The sequence below is a fragment of the Oryctolagus cuniculus genome, chromosome 15 (assembly GCF_051225735.1).
Source record: "Oryctolagus cuniculus isolate XC-2025 breed Fujian yellow rabbit chromosome 15, ASM5122573v1, whole genome shotgun sequence".
NCBI classification, from domain to species: Eukaryota; Metazoa; Chordata; class Mammalia; order Lagomorpha; family Leporidae; genus Oryctolagus; species Oryctolagus cuniculus.
In genome coordinates, this window is record NC_142881.1 from 81,721,205 (window position 1) to 81,741,739 (window position 20,535).

At 44.4% G+C, this 20,535-nt stretch overlaps 1 long non-coding RNA gene across 15 annotated transcripts in view; it reads right to left on the minus strand.

The window, feature by feature from the left end:
- Positions 1–20,535, minus strand: part of LOC149122110 (uncharacterized) — a 125,343-nt gene that overhangs the window by 633 nt on the left and 104,175 nt on the right. For all 15 annotated transcript variants that reach the window (XR_016221127.1, XR_016221121.1, XR_016221131.1 and 12 more), the window contains 2 exons: positions 19,034–19,086; positions 697–819 (listed from right to left, as the gene is read on the minus strand). This is a non-coding gene — a long non-coding RNA (uncharacterized LOC149122110). The remainder of the gene's footprint in view (positions 1–696; positions 820–19,033; positions 19,087–20,535) is intronic.

Sequence of the window (20,535 nt, forward strand, 5' to 3'; positions counted from 1 at the left end):
GTAGTTTTAGAGACATGGGGGGTTAGGTAAAGATCCGACTGTGGATTGTAAACATGCTGGACTCAATAGAGACCCAGAAAACTCAGCAAAAGTATTGGCAAAAGAAAAGAACCTGCTTACGTGGTTCTCACGAGAGGTTTCAGAGAGACAGCTCACCTTGCACATGCCATTCAAAACCACCAAGTTTGACCAGAACCTATCCTAAATGGAAGGGACAGACAGGAAGCAAGTCCCTGGTGGATTGAGTTATTCCTGTTTTAACAGTCAAACCAGACTGGCTTAGAAGGCCAACAACAAGTTCTTGGACCCTGAAAATTTAGGGAGGAAGTGTTTGGACAACACTGAAATCATTCACAATCAGTCATCCTCTGGAACAACATGGTAAAGTAAGAAAACCTGGAGTCTGGGGACCAGAGTGTAACCTCAGCTCTGTGGACTACCAGCTATGTATCCTTGGGAAAACCAATCAATGCCCATGAATCTCAGTATCAAAACCCAGAAAATGTGGGGCTTATTCTATATTAGCATTTCCTAAACTGTGTTCTGTGTGTAGTAGTAGATTGTACTCCAAGATGGCCATGGCACTTCCTTGTACCACTCTCAGTGACCCTCTGCAATGCCACTTTGGCCTCCCACCAAGAGGAACAGCAGTGTTCACATCCCTGGATTCCAGCCTGGCCTTGTGACTTGTTTTACCTGATACTATGCAGCAGAAGTGCTGTTGTCCAACTTTCAGGAGTTAGGCCTTTGGCTGCCTAATGGTTCTGTTGTTGGCCCTACTGAAACACTGTCTTGAGCACACCTTTGTAAGAAAGCCATCTGGAAACAAGAAATCACATGAGACAAGTGGCACCCCAGACAGCACCAACTGGGACAGCATCTTCCACCTTCCAGCACAGGAAATACATGGGATTTTGAAATACACATCTTCGCTGTTATCTGAAACCACTAAATGTGGAGGCAATCTCTTGTGCAGCATTAGAGAACTCAAAGGGTGCTCAGTAAAGTATGTGGTTTCATTGTCAAGTAAGGTTGGGTGAAGACTGGCTAAACAATTGTAAATAAGTTTCTCAAACTATGGAGTTGCATAGCTTTTAACATTCTAATGTGGACTTAAAACTCCAAAGCATGGGAAGGATTTGAATGTCATGTCTGCCAGACTTCTTTTGATCACAGGATATTATTTTCCCTAGAAAACTGCTTAATCATTGTGGATCACAATGTGGGAAATACTGATGTGTTAGAATTCCAAAGGCACTGCCAGTCCTAGCATTCCAGAAGTCTGCAAATGGAGCAGAGTATTTTGGTCACTATTTCTTCTTGATTATCTTGATGACAAGCAAATTCACTCCATGGCTGGTTGCTATGAATTTCATTATTCACTTCCACTGAAAGTGTTTTTTACTCAAGTATAAGTAGTTTGCAGCACTTATTGTGTAGTATCAAATCTATACTTCCATTTCACACACATGTTCTTCTTTAATCTGCAGAGTTATGTGGACTGAATACTATTATGACCACTGCAATATTATGTCCACAGGCAAGTGGATGAGGGAGAAGCTTGGCATCTGGACCCTGGATATACATCTGTGCAGATTCAGAAACACAGCTATGGAGAACCGACTCCAGAACCCATGTCCTCAATAACCACACTGCACTTGACACTGTTCTTCTCTTGCTCACAGAAAGTGATGAGGTAATAAATTTAGTGTTGGCCAAGCCTGAATCCCAAGTCTTCCCTCCTAGGAAATGTTTCAGGTAGTCAAATGGGGAAAGGATCATGTTGGGTTAACCTTCAAGAGAGAATTAAAAATGTACCAACATGTACCAAAGACCTATTTTAAACCAATTACTGTGATAAGATTTTTAAACTATTATTTATTCAAAAGGCACAGTGAAAGGGGGGGGGAGAGGGAGGGGCAGAGAGGGAGGGGGAGAGAGGGAGGGAGAAAGGGAAGGAGAGGGAGAGAGAGAATTGAGATTTTCTATTCATTGGTTCACTCTCCAAAGGTCCACAAGAGCTGAGCCTGGGACAGGCCAAATCAAGGAGCTAGGAATCCATCCAGGTCTCCCACATAGCTGGGAAGGACTCAAGTCCTTGAATCATCAATTATCTCCCAGGCACATTAGCAGGAAGCTGGATTGGGTGCTGAAACAGGATTCCATCCCAGGTACTCTAATGTAGGAGGCAGCTTAACCCACTGAGCCAAACACTGGCTCTGTGGCAGGATCTGAACACACCCCATGGCATCTGATGTTCAAGCAGCCATCTGGGGTAGGTAAGATCATCTCTATCTTATGACTGATGCTCAGAGGAAAATGGCTCCCAGGTAGAAGGAAAAGTCTGATACCAACATCAGTATATAATGTTTCCATTCTGTTTCTGCCTAATTCAGACCATGCTGTTGTTATTCAAATAATGGGTTTACAAAGATGGAATCCCCCCCAAATAGCTGCATGCATAATATTTCACCAGCATGGAGGAACTCTGAAGTGTGTGGAAGATAAAAGGGCACACTCAGGAAGATGGAATTAGTGAAATAGGCTGGTCCAGCAGGAAAGGAAACCTGGTGGAGCAACTGAACAGTGCATTAACAAAACCAGACTCAGAAAAGCCTCCTTTTGTGGGGAATAGAGGGGTCTTGTTCCCTGAATCTAGTAAGCAAGGTAGAACCTGTGACAATCTCCCACCTTGTCTTGGTAAGACCAGGGAGAGTCAAGAGACTTTGAAGAAAAAAAACCCTTTGCAATAAGCCTCTAAAGGCTGCCTCTAACTTGATTTTGGACAGAGGACAGCTCCCCTGCTCAGTCCATATGTAGGACCCACAGGGGCACCTGGAAGTGTAACCTCTGCAAGAAGTCCACAGGGGCCGGCATAGCAGGTAAAGCTGCCACCTGCAGTGCTGACATCCCATATGGGTGCTGTTTCGAGTCCCAGCTGCTCCACTTCTGATCAAGCTCTCTGCTACGGCCTGGGAAAGCAGTAGAAGACGGTCCCAGTGCTTGGGCCATCTTAATTAGTAATGAGCTGAATAAATCCAGATATAATCACACAGCAGAATACTACATAGATGGCTAAAGTATTGAGGTTAGTTAGCATCAGGGCAAAGCACACAAATGAGGCTCAATATAAACAGAGTGGAGGGACCAGCAGAATTCCTTGTTGATCAGCAAGCTCTGGAAATTCTGTGTTCCTGGGGCCAGCACTGTGGCATAGCGAGTGTTGCAGTGCCAGCATCCCATATGGGTGCCAGTTTGAGTCCCAGCTGCTCCACTTCTGATCCAGCTCTCTGCTATGGCCTGGGAAAGCAGTAGAAGACACCCCAAGCCCTTGGGCCCCTGCACCCATGAGGGAGACCCAGAGGAGGCTCCTGGCTCCTGGCTTTGGATTGGCCCAACTCTGGCCTTTGTGGCCATTTGGTGAGTGAACCAGTGGAGGGAAGACCTCTCTGTCTCTTTGCCTCTCTCGCCTCTGCCTCTCTGTAACTCTTTCCAATAAATAAATAAATCTTAAAAAAAAAAAAACAACAACAAAAAAAAAACAAAAAACGAAGTGCACACTGTATCCTGGGTTTTCCCCTGTGGTACATAGGTCCTTCCTATGCTCTTTTGTCCAAGTGGGGAGTATATGGGGACTGGGATCAAGTAGGTGGACATCTAGATTCTGCCATTATCTGTCATCAAGTAATTATAATCCTACCTTCCACGTGAGGAAATAGAAGGTTTTGAGAGATCACTAGCATGAAACCAGTGAGAGATCACACCAAGCGTGTGTGACCTTGCCCCATGCCCTGGCTGCAGCCTGGGAAGCTGCTTGAGAAGAACAGACTGTAGGTTATCATTGCGGTCTTGAGATACCTACTGGGTCCTTCTGTGTGGGGACACCACCATGAGTGCCCTGGGCAGGACGCAGAATAAATCAGTGTTGCCCCTGCCCTCCAGGAGCTCCTGATCTAAGGAGAGAGACTCCAAGAGGGAAAAAAAGCCAACTCTCAGAAGGGGCATAATAAAAGCTTATTGCAGAGATTTATGAGCAGGAAAGACAATAAGTTCCTGGTCTCCTGGGAGGCATAGAAGAAAGTTTTATTGTGAAGGCTGCTCTCTGAAGGAAGGGCAATTTCAAGAAATAGCAATGTGTAGGCCTTCCAAGCCCAGGACAATGTGAGCAATGGCAGCGGGGGGCCTGGAGGACACACACAGGGTAAGTGAGTATTTGGGACTCACTGCCACAGAGGAGAGGAGCGTGGAGAGAAGCTGCGACTAGAGAGAGGAATTTCATCTGAAGACAATGTAAGCCAATGACAGAAGGGCCAGTTCTCCAAGGAAGTCTTGGAGCACATTCTCTGCTTGGCACAGGGACCTCCCTGCACCACCGGGAGGCCCAGCATGTCCCTGGACTAGGGTCTGTGGGGTCCTCCCTGGTGTCCACACATAGGAGGGACAGAGCAGGCAGAGAACTAGAGCCTTGGGGTTCAGGCAGGCACACAGCCCCTGTTTCTCATTGTATCTCGGTGTCTTTCCCTGATTTTTAGGTCTATGTGGCTACACCTGAGTGACAGACTCCAAGTCCTGGAGTGAGCCTTTCACAGCCCATGGTCCACCACAGCTGGGAAGTGGTGCTGCAGCTCAGCCTATTGATTAGAGATGTAGAGCAGACTTGTTGGGGAGCTCGACAGGGTATAAAACAGCCAGCTGCAAATCTGTGTTTCCTGGCTCAACGTGAGGAACCCAGAGGGGCTCTGAGGCCATGGCTCTGGTAAAGCAGAGGGTCTGAGAGAGGGAGAGCCCCTGCCATGGGAGACTGTGCCACAAGGGATCCCAACCATCAAGCAGTGGCCAGCCAAGGTCATTGCCTGCAAGGGGATGCTGAGCTCTGCCTCACAACAGTTCAGGGCCCGGCACCTGTAATCTGCCCCAGCCTGCTTCCACGTCAGAATGGAAAGTTCAAGTTGTGTTTCACATCTAAAAGATTAAAATGAATTTCTGGGCAGGCATGGCTGTCTGTTTAGAGACTCCTCACTGTGAACAGGTGAGCTAGATTCATTCCTAGTGGGCCTGTGGCAGACAGAAGGACCAGACACCCCAAGTTTGTGCCCTGGTATTGACTCCCTGCTCTGAATATTTGGCCAAGCCCCCTTGTCCTGTTGAGTTTCACTGCACTCCCCATCCTGCTGACCCAGTAGAAGGGCAAGCCTGAGTCTGCATCTCTCTGATAGAAGCAGACTTTGTGGGATCAAGTCTCCACCTCTTCTTGCCACCTTTCCCCACACTCTAGGGATCCTGCTATTATGCTCATAACAACTGCATCATACTCTGCTCAACAACTACAACCCATGGCAGCACAGTGCCTTCTTGGTGTTTGTAGGCAATACAGTTTAAGCTGCAGTCAATTTCAGTGGGCTCTGGCTTGTCTTAGGTTTCACCCTGCTCTTGGCCCCATGAGATCCTGCACATTCTTCCACCCCTCAGTCGAGACGTTGGTAAGCAGTGTGACCTTGAGTAAGTCAACAAATTGCTGTCTCAGGTTCTTTGTCTGCAATGTGGAAACACATTACAACCCAATCAGAGCTGAGATGCCTGACATAACACTGCACCTAAAAACAATGTTGTCCTTGAGGTTGGCATTCTGGCACAGTGGGTTAACCCAGGGTTAAACTGCTACTTGCGATGCCCATTTCACATATTAGAGGGCCTAAGATCAAGCCCCACTCTGATCCAGCTTCCTGCTAATGTACACCCTAGAAAGCGGCAGGTGATAGCTTAAGTAATTGAACACCTGCAACCCAAGTAGGAAACCTGGATGGAGTGCCTGGTTCCTGGCTTTGGCTTGGCCCATCCCAGCCCTGGAGGTTGCATGTATTTGAGAAGTGAACCAGAGAATGGATAATCTTTCCACTACCCCACCCTTCCCCTTTTATTTTTATCCCCATTACTCTGCTTTTGAAAAAAAAATAAACATTATTTTAAATGCTGTCTTCAGATAATGAAAAATAAAATGGAGAACCGCCCCTCTGATCAAAAGTTGTAGGTTACAGTGAAACCATAAGGACCACTTGTTTCTTCTCATGATTGATCTCCCTACAAAACGCTTCACTTGACGGCTCTCAGCTGTGACCCACTTTCGAGACTGTGCTATTCTAAATGAGGAGCCACCTGAGGCAGCTTGCCCAATCCCAGCTAGAGAAAGAAGGTTTGTTTCCCACCAGGCTTTCCCCCTTCCTAGGGCAGTTTGTCCCTGGAGTGGAAAACTGCTAGAGGTAAGGATGACAGCTGTGCTCCCAAACATAGCTGTCTGAATAATTTAGGCCACCAGGTGCCCCTCCCATGGATCCCCAGAACACTGGGCACTGGCCTCATCAGAGGACTTCCCCTACTGCCGAAGATTCTTTTGGAGCACATCCCCACAAAATTGCGGCCTCGAAGAAGGCAGGAAGCAAGTTATTCTCACCCAAGAGAGCATCTGGCACAGGGGAAGGACTCAAAGAGCGCTCACAGACACGGATGCCTGGCTGACTCAAAGAATCCAAGGGAGTTCATAGGCAAGAGACTCAAAAATATCTGGAGGGCAGAGTATCCAGAAATGCAGAAACAGTTTCTGCTCTCTTTGGGAAGTGCTGCTTGGAGTTCAGAGCAGGCAAGTTTTCTCACTATGTTATACACAAGAAACACAGACACCTTCTTCTTGCCCTATTACAGTGCTTCAGGGGCAACATGGGTCTGGCCCAAACATCTCCAGCTCCAGCTCTGACTCCACTTCCTTCCCTGGTGTGACCCTAAGATATTTTAACCTCAGTCTCATTCCTGTATTCCTGCAACCTTGTAGGGTTAGAATATTGAGTTGAGACCTCATGTGCCAGATGAGAACAGGGACAGACCACAAGTAGGACTGAGACAAGCACACACATAGTCTTTCTCCATCTGCCTGCGTTAATTTTTAATAAGGCAAACAATGAATGTTTGTGCTTCCTTCCTAAAATATTTTGACTAGCGATTTCTTGAGTGGGAAGGATTTAACCAGGCTGTCTTCAAAACAGTGAGCAAAGAAAACAAAGTGAAACATGCTAATTTCAAGAAGATTATAAATTACAGCATGGTTGACATCAAGCAATTTGGGAAAATATTAAAAGTGTGGGAGAGGATGGGGAAAGAGCTTCCCACATGTGCCCCATTGAGCACACACCCTCCCACCTAGGATGTGGCTATTTGACAATCAGGGGTGCTGTTGTATCTTGCAGTATAAGCAGTGTTTCAACAACATCTTTACACAAGTAGACCATGCAGGCCCCAAGTCACAGAGCCCTGGACACATCAGGTCTCAATCGCACCTCTTTCTTCACCTGCTAGACCAAACAGAATTCCATCTTCCACAACTGTCTTCACACCCAATGAGTCCTCTTTCTTCTTCCCAGTTCATTTCAGTCTTTTCTTTTTACTTCACTGCACAAGGTGAAGCCTGAGAGAATCTGGAGGCCCCATTGGGTCCTAATGGCTGAAGGGAACATTCTGCTTTTGCTGCTCCTGTCCTCCATCCTTGAGCTGCAAGGGCCTTGCTTAGCCCTGCAGAGCATTGTCAGGGCCTAAACACAGTCCAGGCTCTCCATAAGCAAGGGAGGCTGCTGCATCGTGAAGTTCACTTGCTCTATGTTTGAAGGTTCCAGCTAGCATATCTGTATGCAAAGATTCTGATCTCACCATAACCAATGTTCCCAACCACTCTGAGAACTGAACTATTGAACTACAAATTCCTGGCACTGCCCAGCTGTGAGCTCCCCACATCCCTAAGAAAACTAATGTGAAAGTTTCCACGCACTTTCTGGGAAACTCTGACTTCCCCACTTGCCTGTGAAAGCAGCCTGCTCACCAACGAATCCTACATCAACTCCCTCCTGTCCCTGCGCACTCCTCACTCACGTACTGCAGCATCCTGGGGCCATACCTTGTATTTAAGTCCTCACCACTGAGTCTGCTGCGGCCCAGCTCCAGGTGGCCAGAGCAGGACTATTATTAGGATGAAGACCACTGCCATCTGCAAGCCCCTCTGCTAGGCATGGATTCTTACCCATGGGGGACTTTGTGACAAGCAGGGCTGATTTCTGCCCTTTCCAAGCCTGGTTTTATTGACAAATGCACTAAACTTGGCTTGAAACAAAATGTTTTTTAGCTCTGTCCTAAACAGGCTGATCCACAGACAAAGCACTGCCTCTCCCTTTGCTTTCTCTCCACCACTCCAGGCATGATTTGTTCATGATCCTTGGTTGACCTTTTTATTTCAGTGGAGGACGGAGACAAAAATACTTTTTAAAAATTAAAATACAAAGACAAATCTCCCCACTGCATTCATGCAAACAAATGGTTACAGCTGAGGATGAAGTCTGTGACCAACGGACAGGCACAGCCTCTGCTCCCCCCAGCATGATTTTAGGGGATTCCTCCAGCCAGGCTAACTGGGGGCTATAGGCACTTCTTTGTTCTGCTGAAGAGGGAGAAGGAAATAGAAGAAAGAACAGTTGAGACTGGCACAGACCAAGGTTAGACCCTTGTCCTGAATTCTGGGTTTGTTTTGTAGTATTTGTTTGTTTGAAAGGCAGAATACTAGAAAGAGAGGGTGGGGGTGGAGAGAGAGAGAGAGAGAGAGATCTTCCATCTGCTGGTTCACTCTTTAAATGGCTACAACAGCCAGTGCTAAGCCAGGCTGAAGCCAGGAGCCAGGAATTCCATCCAGATCTCCCACTTGGGTGGCAGAGACCCATGTTACTTGGGCTATAATCTACTGCTTCCCAAGGATCAGTAGGGAACTAGATTAGAGGTGTAGTAGCCTGGACTTCCACTGGCACTCTGATATAGGATGTGGGCATCCCCAGTGGTGGCTTAACCCACTGGGATGCAAAACCTACCCCTAATTTCTGGGGTTTAGGGAGTCCCTTCACCTAAAAGATTCTGTTTCCCCTTTAGTCCCACCTTTCCTTTTTAGTTTTTTTCTGGGTAATTTAAATGTTGGTTTTTGCCTCAGTATTGTAGCAGGCACAGTCAAAATTGAGCTAGATCATAAATATTTTTAGTGCAAAGAACATGGTTCTCTGTGTGTCCTCAGTGCCTAACCCAGGGTCTGGTACACAGCAGGTGTGTTCAATCAACAAATAATGAACTAATCAATCAACCAATCATCCTACTGACACAAAGAGGTTCAATATAAAAAACATAAACAGCAAAACAAACTTGTTATAATACTAATCATGAATAGATTCAAACACACACACACACACACACACACACACACACACACTCAGAGTTCTAGGTGTGGGAAACATGTAACAGTGTTTCAGGTCCTGAAGCAACTTCTAGGGAGCCTGCAGGCTTCTTTCTCAGCATATTCTAAACATATTCTAAACCAGTTCCCAGCATTTAAAGCCAAGTGAACATCATTTTCCTATTTGCCAAGTTGTTAAAACATGTTTGCTTCTGATGTGCTGGCTCAGTGATTACTCGAACCTTCCACTCTATTTCTCACCATAAAAGGTTCTTCTGTGGATTAAATGAATTATTGCAGGAAAAAATGCATAGAATAGGATCTGCACACAGTAAACTCTTAGAGAATGGTTAGCTATTATGATTTTCTGACTTCTGAGCAGTGGTAGAATTAGCAAGATGATGTGACTATTTCTCTGTTCTAAATTCCCATCAAATTAGTCTTGAAACTTGGTAGCTTTGGGATCCGCATGGAAGGAAGTCCTATACTTCCAGGAATGGAAAGTTCCTACCTGTACTTGCTGGGAAGAAAGTCCTTGTCAAGGTCACTGCTGGTGCCTAAAGGTCCACCAATGAGGATCAGACCTGCCTCAACCTTTAACCCCCATGCCCTGAATCTATAAAAGGAGCTCTCCCAATCTCTGACACGTGACTTCCCCAGCCCCCAGCTCTGTTGCTCTGTTGGGGCTGGGGAACCTCGCCTGGGAGCAGAACCCCAATAAAAGCCTGTGAATTAATTGATTCGTCTGTCTGGGAAGATTTGTTACGTGCTGGACACCTTACAAAACTCTACCCAAATGTCACTTCTCAGCAATAGGTGTGACTAAAACTGGTGCCAATAACTTTACAATATTCTGATCTACAAATTCTCCAAGTCAGAGAAACCAAATTAAGACGCACCTCTCCTTCACACGCTAGCTCAGCTCCACTGCATCCATGATCATCTCACCAGCTCCCATGTCAGAAATAAACTCTCCAAGCCTAGGACTAAAGGAAAGCCAGCCCTTGCAGGTAGCCTTGCCCTGACTGGTGGTCCTGGGACCCGACTCCATTCAACACTGCACAGGGAGGAAACAGATCTGAGCACTGTGCTTTCACACCCACTCTCTTGCCCTGCCCAGTTCCCTAGAAGGTAGGTGTCTGATGAGAAAAGGGCATGTGAACAGACTCAAGATGCATAACCCAGAGAGAAGTCCCTATCAGGAACCCTGCATCCCTTCAGCTACTATGCAGGCAGCTCTATTCAAGACCTCCAAGGAGTGAAATCTTTGGTTTGCATTGTTATGCTTAAGCACAGAAAGAGCATTAACCCTCAAGGAGCCCTCAGCCACTTAAAGTGGAAAAGCACACTTTGGTTCTGGACTCTGGACTCATTTACAGATGAATGGGAACTGGGGGTAGGGGTGAAGAACTTTCCCACTCCCTACCCAGTCTTTCCTGATCTCCAGATTATCTGCAGAACTCTGCTCTCCTTGGGTCCTGGAAACTCAAGACCATCCCAATCCATTTAGCAATCCTGTCCATGCCATGTTCCATGAAATGTGGGCTTTATGATTGTAGCTGAGAAAGAATAAAAGATAGAAGCATAGCAAGGGACAGAGAGTTATTCAGATTTGTTAGTAAGGCAGCTTGCCAATGTAAACATAGAATTAGCTACCTAGAAATTCATTCATTTAAAATTTAAATGTAAACTCAAAAAAATAAAACAAAACCTGATTTAAACAACTCCTAGTGGGAAGGCTTGACTGTAGCCTACAGGAGTAATGAATGAGAGGGCATGAGAATGCAGTAGCACATGGGACAGTTTTGTTTAAAAAAAAAAAAAAAGCAGCAATGCCCAAAACCTTGGTGATAGCTGTGTACTCATTTCCTAGGGTTCCCCAAACAAAGTCCCACAGACCACGGGCTGGAGCATCAGGGGTGTAATGTGCACTATCCCAGCTCTGGAGGCTCAGAGGTGGAGAGCAAGGTGTCTGCAGGGCTGGTTCCTGGAGAGCTGTGAGGGGAACTTGTTCTTTGCCCCTCTCCTAGCTCGGGCAGCCTCAGGTGCTCCCCATCTGCAGACCGTGTCGTCCTGTGTCTTTGTCTCATCCTCCCCTGTATGTGTCTGCCTCCATATCCAAAAATCCCCCTTTTCTAAAGATGCCAGTCCAGTTGGATTAGAGCCCACTCTGGCATTATCTTAATTATATCATCTAACCAGACCCCACCACAAAGAAGGTTGCATTCACAGCCACTCCAGGTTAAAACATCAACAACCTCGAGGCGGCCACAGTTCAATCCTTAAAAAACTGAAAGGTTTCATTCCTAGTCTTCATTCCAAATAATTTCCACAAATGAATAGTGCCTAGGGCACATTTAGGTCTACAGAAACTCACTGGGGGTGGGTGTTTGGCTAGGGGTAAGCATACCTGGGGTTCCAATTACATACCCGTGGTGGATTCCCAGGCCCCAGCGCCTGACTCCAGCTTCCTATAAATAGAGACCCTGGGAAGCAGTAGTGATGGCTTAAATAATTGTGTATCCTGCCACCCATGGGGAACCAGGATTGAGTTCTTGGCTCCTGACTTTAACTCTTGCCCAGCACCTTGTGGACATTTAGGGAGTCAACCAGCTGATGGAAGATTTCTCTTTTTCTATGTGCCTCTCAAAAAAATAAATAAATAAATAAAAATCTAATAAACCAAATGTTGCACATTGAACAAAATTTTGTGGATTTTTTTTTTTCAGAGCAGAGTCTTCCAATATGTAGGGCAATTCAGAAACTACAACAATTTTTCCAGGTACTATCAGTATTAGCTTCCTAAGGCTGCTGTAAGAAATCAGCATATATTTGGTAGCTTAATGCAGCAGCAATGTATTATCTTACAATTCTAGAGACCAGAAGTCTGAACTGAGTCTCACTGGATTGAAGTCAAGGTGCTGGTGAGGCTACACGCTCCCTAATGCCTTTTGCTGCTCCTCCTAAGGGTCACATATATTTCTTGGTTTGGGCCCTAACTTCCACCTTCAAAATGCACCACTCCAATCTCTGCTTCTAGCATGGCATTGTTTTCTCCTCATCTATTGTAGAGTTTCCTTCCACCTTTCTCTTCCAAAGACCCACCAGGAACATTCAGGACAATCTGCCCAACACCAGACCCTTAATTCAATCACATGTGTGAATTTCCCTCTTCCATGTAAGACTGCCTTCACAGGTTCCAACTATTAGGGCCTGATCATCTTTGGAGACCATTCCTCAGATTTCAATATCATATATCCTACATCAAATCAAAGTTCAATTTATTTTCAGAAAGGAAAACCTTGCCCTTAACAGAGCATTAGTTGAGGGCTGGCATTATGGTATAATGGGATAAGCCACCACTTGCGACATGGGCATCCCATATCAGAGTGCCAGTTCATGACCCAGCTGCTCCACTTCCAATCCAGCATCCGACTAATGCCCCTGGGAAGGCAGTAGAAGATGGCCCAAGTGTTTGGGTACCTGCTGTGATGTCAGACCCAGATGAAGCTCTGTTTCTGGGTTCCTGGCTCTGGCCTGGTATAGCCCCTGCCATTGTAGCCATTTAGGGAGTGAATCGGTGGATGGAAGATCTCTTTCTCTGGCTCTCCCGATCTCCATTGCACTCTTTCAAATAAAGAAAATAAATCTTACAAAGTAAAATAAAACCAGAGCATTAGCTTGCTAGATATTTCCCCAAATTTCTTCCCAGTTTTCTTCTCATAGATTCTTCTATTTAACATCTTATCAAGGAGGAGTCTGATTTCAAGCACAGCGATGTCCAACTGAGACATGTAAACAGTAGGAAGGTGTTGCTATGGATTCCTTCTGAGAGGAGGAGTGTGGTGGGGGCAAGAGATATGGAGTCACCACACAGACCCCCGGAGTTGGGTGAAAGCAGGCCAGAGGTGAGCAGCCCGCAGACTCATTTATTTCAGTTGGTACAGCAGCTTAAATAGCCAAGCCAGCCAATCCAGTCAAGGGGTGGTTTATGCCCTAACCAATCACAACCTGTTGCCAGGCAGTATCTGAAACCATCCAATCACAGCTTGTTGCCAGGCAGGCTCTGTTGCCATGTGGTTTCCAAAGCCATCCAATCACAGCCTGTTACCAGGCAGGCTCCCTTGCCAGGTGGATTTCAAAGCCATTCCTGAGTAACTGACACTCACTTGCCAGCGGCCATCTTGGCATGACCTTCTCACCTTCTCATTGCACTACATTTCCCCCTTTTCGTTTATTTTTGAGCAACGGGAGGCATGATACTTGGCCATGCCATTGTTGACCCCGTTTCCATGTGGTCTCCATACGCAGCTGTGCCTGTCTTAGGTTGTCCCCCAGGGGATCTTACCCGTCGTTGACTAACCAGCGCTCAAAATGGGAGACCACAGGAGTGCTTGCTCAGAAGGGGTAGGAATGAGGAACAGTGGTAATCAGGAATGGCATGACCACATGCAGGCTGTGGGCCATTTGAGTGGCTGACCAGAGCTAGTGGGGTACAAAGCAGTAATGGATGTGGCTATGGGCAGTTCCTCAGGGTAGGATGATTGGGGAGGTGCGTCCGCTAACAAGGCGGGCTCTCAGTCTTGTTCAGCTGGTTCTGGTTGACTGTCAGTTGCAGGCTTGATGTTTCTGGCTGGGACCCAAATGGGCTGTCCCGCATTTTCTGGAAAGACACAAGCATATCCTCGGCCCTTGGTTAGCAGAAGACTTTCTACAGGTGTTGGAATCCAGGGTCTGAATTCTGCATCTGCTCCTAAATTAACAGCAAACATGCAGGTGGGATGGGGTCTAGTGGCTGCCCTGAGAGCCTGGGGTGCCTGAGGACTGCCGCAAACATGGGGATTCTCACTGAGTGCGGATGGGATGACCTCATGTGGGTTATTACCTCGAGGTCATCTGTGTTCATCCTACAGGTATTTGGGGGATGGCTGACCAGGCATTGCTGTGTTGTCTGCAATTTCACTGTCATTTCACTGTTGCAGCTCTCTCTCCCCAAATCATCAACTGTTGCCTGTGAGGCAGAGGCCTGGAGTGATAGGCTCTGATCACTCACAGATTTCTGATCACTCAAGCATTTAGGCTGTCTTCCACTGCTTTCCCAGGCTATCAGCAGAGAGCTGTATCAGAAGAGGAACAGCTGGGACATGAATGGGCACCCATATGGAATGCTGGCACAGCAGGCAGAGGCTTAGCCCAATACACCACAGTGCGGGCCCCTGCATGAAGTTTTTGAAGTGCCCTCATATGTTTGCTACTTAGGAGAAAATGTGTTTTTATCTTAAAACTCAAGTGCTCTTTTTTTCCTTATCAACTGAGAGATGATGGTGTATGATGCATTGTCTTTTTTTTAAGATTTATTTATTTACTTGAAGGGCAGAGTTAGACAGAGAGACAGAGAGAGGGGGGTCTTCCATCCACTTGTTCATTCCCCAAATGGCCGCAAAGGCCGGAGCTGGGGCAGTTGGAAGCCAGGACCCAGGAGCTTCATCCAGGTCTCCCACGTGGGTGGCAGGGGTCCAAGCACTTGGGGCATCTTTTGCTGCTTTCCCAGGCATGTTAACAGGGAAATCAATTGGAAGTGGAGCAGCCAGGACTCAAACTGGTACCCATGTGGGATGCTGGCACTGCAGGAGGTGCTGCTACACCACAGCACAGACCATGCTACACTTTGAAATAAGAGAAACAAGAACTCCAGTATGCCTTGGATTTTACTTTTAAATAACTAGTTTTTAAATATGTATTACAACAGATCTACAGAAAGCAAAAGAACTGATTTCTCAACCACAGTTCACTGGATGAGCTTTCCCTTTTCCAGCCTAGGCAGCAGGGAGTGAAGAAGAGCCTGCCTGTTTCATCCGGTGACGTGGCTCAATAGGCTAATCCTCTGCCTTGCGGCACTGACACACCAGGTTCTAGTCCAAGTCGGGGCACTGGATTCTGTCCCAGTTGCCCCTCTTCCAGGCCAGCTCTCTGCTGTGGCCCGAGAGTGCAGTGGAGGATGGCCCAAGTGTTTGGGCCCTGCATCCCATGGGAAACCAGAAGCAGCTGGCTCCTGGCTTTCAGATCAGCAGTGGTGCACTGGACGCAGCGCGCCAGTTGCGCCGGCCATTGAAGGGTGAACCAACAGCAAAGGGAAGACCTTTCTCTCTGTCTCTCTCTCTCTCTCTCACTGTCTAACTCTGCCTGTCAAAAAAAAAAAAAAAAAGAGAGAGAGAACCTGCTTGTTTCTCTGGAGAAAGTGAAGGCTCTGAAGCTATCTTCCCGTACCCCTTCCAACTCAGAAAACCAAGGATAAAACAGCTTCGTCTGCTTGCAATGGTCTAACAAAATGCCTGAGGGTAGGTGATTCACAAAAGATAGAAATTCACTCCTCCCAGTGCTGGAGCGTGGGGAGCACCTGTGAGGGCAGCACAGGTTTGGTGTGTCCAGTGAGGGCTGCCGCGGGCTTGCAGGATGATGCCTCACTGCTGTGCCCTCAGCGGAGGGAAAGGCAGCACCCACTCCCTCCACCCCGGCAGTCCATCATCTGTGAGGGCCTCACTGTCAGGACTTAACCACACCCTAAGGGCCCACCTCTTCACACTACAACATCGGCAATTAACTTCCAACATGGGAACCATGAGGGGAACTTGTGTGTAGGGGGTGTGCACATTCAGGACAGAGCAGGGGCCTTTGGTTTTCTGCCAGGAACAAGGGACCAATAAGACAGAAAGAAGATGAATTATCATGAAAAATAGTCATTTTCCTTTAGATGCTTCAAAAAGAACTAACTTGGTATCACTCATTGTTCTACACACTTGAGGATCAGAGGTAATCAGGAAAAATGTCCTGGAATTGAAAGAAGAAATCTGCAAAGTTGCATTGAATAAAAAATAAGGGAACAATAGTGACACATTTCACAACAGAAATATTTACTGTTCTATAGAATGTAATCATTCCCTGATCGACTCATGCCCTTCTTGTGCTTCCAATTTAATCACAAAATGCTTTTGAACTCCTTCCCCATGTGTTCTGGATTCTTATCCCACCTGTCTTTCAAGTTTTATCTTTAAAATTCATATTCACTCATTCTTATGCTTCCCCCCCGAATTTGGGATAATTACTCAAGCTTGTGGAATCAGCCAGCTGACTACCAAACATTGTGATAACAAACAATCCTGACATTTCAGTGCTTCTAATAAGAAAGGATTCTATTTCCCTTGTGCTATGTGGGCATCAGCTGCCCCAGGTTACTTGTAGATAGGCCCTGGGCTGAATGAGCAGCCCCATATGGTTTTCCATGGCTGTCTTCAGAGAGAAGCGAAGAGAAGAGAGTGGGGCCCAACAGGTGGCCAAAGTCCCGGTTCAGCATCATACTCATTAAGTCCACTCACTCACTTTTTGCTGACCAAAGTACATCAAGTGCCTGTCTGTGACAGAGAGGCATTCGTCAGACAGGCAAAGTATTATCAAGTTACATAAGTAATCTGCAGAGGGCCTGTGGGGAGAGGAATGAGGATATTTGGCATAGGAGTAACAAAACATTAGGCTAGATATGTAGTTCTATCCTTTGTGTGTTGTTTCTTGTTTGGTTTGGTTATGTAATACCCACTACTTCTGCTGAAATTTTAATTTAGTTTAGTGATCATTGTTTTATCAGTGGGATTTTTGTTGTTGTTCTCAAATATTTTTAATCTTTAAAATTTACTAATGTATTTTTTTCAATTTCTGTTTTCTTGAGTTCACTTTTCTCATTGTTTATACTGTTCGCTGGACAAATGAATTGTCAAAGATCTTGTGGTACTAAGAGACACACGTGAGAACATTTATGTCATGGTTTAATGGATTTGCTCTGTAGTCCATGTTCATGTGTGTGAGGTAGGGTAGAATCCTTCCCCTAAACTCCTAGAGGGCTTTCCTTCCTACTCACCAACCCTTCCCTACTGTCACATGCTCCCTTGATCACTGAATTTCTTACATATTTTGTGCTTTATTGACTGTGTGCATTTATCCCTATTACAAGAGTAGGGTCTTTTCAGTAGGACATTGGAAGAAGGATAAAAACACGAGCTTTGTTTGGTCTCATGATCATTTTAGAGAGTTAATGAAATGGGTATTTAATCCAAGAAGCTAAGACATAATTCTTAAACCAAATCAAACTGAGAAAAACATCCTAACTGATATATAGAGTACTTTTTCTTTTACAAAGTCAGTAAAATCAAGCAAGTTTGATACAGGAAAAATGAAAATACACTCTTCTGGAACAATAAACATATTTTCAGATAGAGGGGAAATTTTTAATTTAATATTTAAAATATTTAATAACATTTCAAAAGACTGAAAGCATTTCAACTTGTTTTACTAGATGAGCCCAACCCCTGAAAATAAAATTTGACAAAGAGAACTCTCAGAAATAATCTATGTACCGATCTTTCCACTAAAAATAAAGGATACATGAAATGATTAAAATCAGAGGCTTAGAAATTAATTGGAACTACATTAAAATTCTTGCTCTATTGCAAAGAAATATTTTATGACTCGGACACTTAACTGTTCTAAATCATTTTCCTGAAGTAAAGTAATGACACATACCTTAAGAATAATGTTAAAGGTAAAAATTATGTAAGTACATTTTAAGGTATTTTATGCATTCAGCTTATGTCTGATCATGCTTATTCATGCATGAGGAGGAGGAGAAAGAAGAGGAGGAGTAAAATGCTGAAATGGCTGTAAATTGTAACATCATAAACCAAGTCTGATAAAATTGAATCCTGTGGCATAATATAAAACAGAGTCAAAAAATAATAAAGACTTTATCTGGAAATTCAACAATAATTTAATAGAAATATACATTATTTAACTCATCACATAAGAGGAAGAAAAATGCATGAATCTCTTAGTAGATTCTGGGAAAGTAAAAGGTAAATGTCATTGAAGAAAATCAGAATCCATAGAAAATATTGTTCATATTTTGAAGCATGCTAATAAATCAAGAAGGAAAAAGGAACCCTAACATCACCAGAATGTTTTTTTGTCCTAGAACCTCTAGCTATGCCTCAAAGGGGAAAAATGTATAATTAGAAGCTAAAATGACCCAAATTATCATGATTTGCAAGTATGAATGCTTACTAGGAATTAATCGAGATGTCTATCAACTGATGACTGGATAAAGAAACTGTTGTACATATACACTAGGAAATACTACTCAGCCATAAAAAGGATGATATCCTGCCTTTTGTAACAAAGTGGATGCAACTGGAAACCATTATACTTAGTGAAATAAGCCAGTCCCAAAAGGACAAATATCGTATTTTACCAGATCTGTGTACATTTGTGTACCAAAAATGTAATGTGTAGCAGTGAAACTGACATTTTAAGATTCGATAATTGTTTACATCCCTTGTCTCTACTGTTCAGGAACAGCGTTTGTGTAATTCGTATTTTTGTTGAACTATTCACTTATCAAAAATATATCATTATAAAAATTAAGAGAGGAAATAAGAAAAGAAGGAGGAAGAAGGGTGGGAGCATGCGTGGGAAGTACCACTGTGTTCCTAAATCTGTATCCATGAAATACATGAAATGTGTTTACCTTAACATTTTTTTAATTTAAAAAAGAGATAAAAATTAAAAATAGCATGTTAAAATGTATGACGACAATTAAGGATCATTTTAGGTTACAAAAGTAATCTTTACAAAAGAAAAAGCTTTTATATCAATACTCACAAACTGGTGCTATTAAGAATAAAGTTATTTTGATATTATGCAACAAATAGCATGGCCTAATATAAATTTAACAAGACTTACCTGAAAGAAATGACACATGTCTAACGAATGTAATATTAGGACCTCACATGTTCCTGAAGGAAAGACACAATTGCAAAAATGTCATTTTCTCCTACATTAATCTATAAATTCATCAACAACATTGAAATGGGGATATTGATTTGTACTGGAATCACATTTATTTGTATGAAAATAGAAGAAATGTTCACAAAGAGTAATGAAAGAACACATATTTCAGGCCACATTAAAAGCCTCAATGATTTAACCCAAGTAATCAGGGTGCACACACTGAAAATGGGGCAAAGAACATGAGCTCAGATTTCTAAAGCAGACAAAATGAAACATAGTCTACGATACAGGCAAATCTCATATGTATAAACAATGTATTATTTATTATAATTGGTGACAGGAAAACTGGCTAAATTTGGACAAAATGAAACTGGATTCTGATTAACCATTCAACACAATGGGGTGGGGGCGGGGCCACAGAGAGGCTCTGATGGTGCCTTTCATCTGGACGCTGTATTTTTGTGTTCCTGAATGATATCTTCACTGTAGTGAAGGGACCGAAGGAGCTAGGGAATTACGGAGTGCTTCTGCACGATGCTGCCCTGCTGATCGCCCTCATTTTCAGCATGTCTCCACTGCAGACCTAGATTCATCCAATGGAAGAATGTTCCATTTATCACACAGTTTCTTCCTTCCCTGTTTTGGGGGGTTTGTACTGATGCACCCCACAGTTGTGTGCAGCTATTATAGTTTGGCCCTGATGATGACTGTCAGTCAGTGCTGTCAGTCATATCCCTATTGCCTGCACTGGGATGTGAGCTGGTGGAGATGATACCTTCTCCGTGGTAAACTATCTCAGGGCAGGGCACCTGAGATACTCCTTTTTAACACTAAAGAGTCAGTCAGAACCTCAATAACTGTTGAATGAAGAAACTGTCCCTCCAGATTTGAAGAGCTAGGGGTAGAGTTGGCATTCCCAGGAGGATCGAGAAGCCAGAGCACAAGTGGGAGCTTCTGTGAAGCACAGAGGACTCCCCATCTGCCATCCTCATGGCCTGTGCTGAGAAGGAGGCTGGCACTGTGATCTGCCTGTTTGAGTAGCAGCACCACGGCCTTAATTTCAAAGGTGCTGTCCCCAGCAAAGTGCCAATGAGAACATTTTTTTTTTCAGTGTAAACAGACACACCTTTATTTCAATAAAATTAATCAATTAAATGCCCCCCAAAATTAGGTTCTGATCTCTAGCTTCCATCTAAATGATTCCAGAGAAATTCAAGATTCAAATAATGGAAATACAATTTTAAGATAACTTGAAAAACTGTAATCTAGGGATAAGAACATTCTGAGCTTGGCATGTAAAGGACAGGTAAGAGTCACATGAAAAACTCGTGAAATTAAAATACATATGAAAAATAATCTAATACATAGCAATAACTAATATGTGCTATTAAATTATATATATATATTTATATTATATATATAATTATTAATGCAATATTAATAGTATACACAGC